This window comes from Chenopodium album, chromosome 1, assembly GCF_948465745.1.
Source record: "Chenopodium album chromosome 1, dcCheAlbu1.1, whole genome shotgun sequence".
Lineage (NCBI taxonomy): Eukaryota > Viridiplantae > Streptophyta > Magnoliopsida > Caryophyllales > Amaranthaceae > Chenopodium > Chenopodium album.
In genome coordinates, this window is record NC_137834.1 from 14,987,241 (window position 1) to 14,989,025 (window position 1,785).

Genomic DNA, 1,785 nt, shown 5'->3' on the forward strand with positions numbered 1-1,785 from the left:
AATATGTTATATGCTAACGCAAAATTAATTAATGGTTTTTATGTCTGAGAATATACAACTCATGTCTACAGCATTGATCATAAAAAGCAAATAACATATGGTTCAAACCCAACTTACCTATGGCATTGTAGGCTTGGTCACATCAACCAAAAGCGCATCCAGATATTACATAAGGATGGACTCCTTTCTTCTTTTGATTATGAATCATTTGAAAATTGTGAGTCATGCTTTCTTGGTAAAATGACTAAGTCACCCTTTACGGGTGTAGGTGAAAGAGCAAGTGACCTTTTGGGACTCATACATACGGATGTGTGTGGAGCAATGAGTTCAAAATCTAGGGGTCAATATAGATACTTCATTACTTTTACCGATGATTTAAGTAGATTTGGACATGTTTACTTAATGAAGTAGAAGTTGGAAGCCTTTGAAAAGTTCAAAGAATTCCAGAATGAGGTACAAAACCAACTTGGGAAAACAATCAAGGCATTACAATCTGATCATGGTGGTGAATATTTAACCCAAGAATTTGATGAACATCTGATTAATTGTGGAATACTTTCACAGTTAACTCCTCCAAGGACGCTATAGTTAAATGGGGTGTCAGAAAGGAGGAATAGGACCTTACTAGACATGGTTCGGTCCATGATGAGCTTTACTGATCTTCACATATCATTTTGGGGATATGCATTAGGAGCAGCTGCGAACAAACTGAACAGAAGCCCATCCAAAGCAGTTGAGAAGACACCATATGAGTTATGGACTGGAAAAATTCCAAAGTTGTCTTATCTCAAGATTTGGGGATGTGAAGCCTATGTAAAACGTTTACAAGGCGATAAACTACACCCTAAATCGGACAAATGTTTCTTTGTGGGTTATCCAAAAGAAAAAATGGGGTATTACTTTTACAATCGCGAAGATAACAAAGTGTTTGTTGCTCACGATGGTGTCTTTCTAGAAAAGGAATTCCTCTCTAGAAAGCCAAGTGGGAGTAAAGTGGTTCTCGAAGAAATTCAAGACGAGTAACAAATGGATGTGGATAACACCACATCAGAAGCGAGGGCGCATGAGTCGATTAATCATGCGTCGGAGCAAGGTAATTCGACTAGCGAGACTCCTATCATCCCACTTGAATCTAATTCATGCGAAAATCTTCAAGAAGTTGGAGAAAATATTTTTATCGTTGCTCCTACACCACGTAGGTCTGCCAGAATCAGAAACAAACAGTTTGTTGAAGCTCTGTTAATTGAGGATTCTGAAATCTTCTTATTGGAGAATGAGGAACCTTCTACCTACAAGCAATCTTTGGTGAGCCCCAACTCAAATGAATGGCTTGAGGCCATGAAATCCGAAATGGAATCGATGTCTGAAAATGTTGTGTGGACCCTGGTGGACTTGCCTTATGGGGTAAAACCTATTGGTTGCAAGTGGGTTTACAAAATTAAGACAGACAAGGATGGAAATGCCTACATCTATAAAGCAAGATTGGTTGCAAAAGGGTACAAACAGATTCATGGTATTTACTATGATGAAACCTTTTCTCCAGTAGCAATGCTTAAGACCATTTGGATTCTTCTAGCGATTGCTGCATTTTTCGATTACGAAATTTGGCAGATGGATGTCAAAACCGCCTTATTGAATGGGTTCTTGATGGAGGAAGTGTATATGACACAACCTGAGGGTTTTGAAGATCCATAAAATCCTGGAAAGGTATGCAAACTTCAAAAATCCATTTATGGATTGAAGCAAACATCAAGGAGTTGGAACCTTCGTTTTGATGAAGCAATC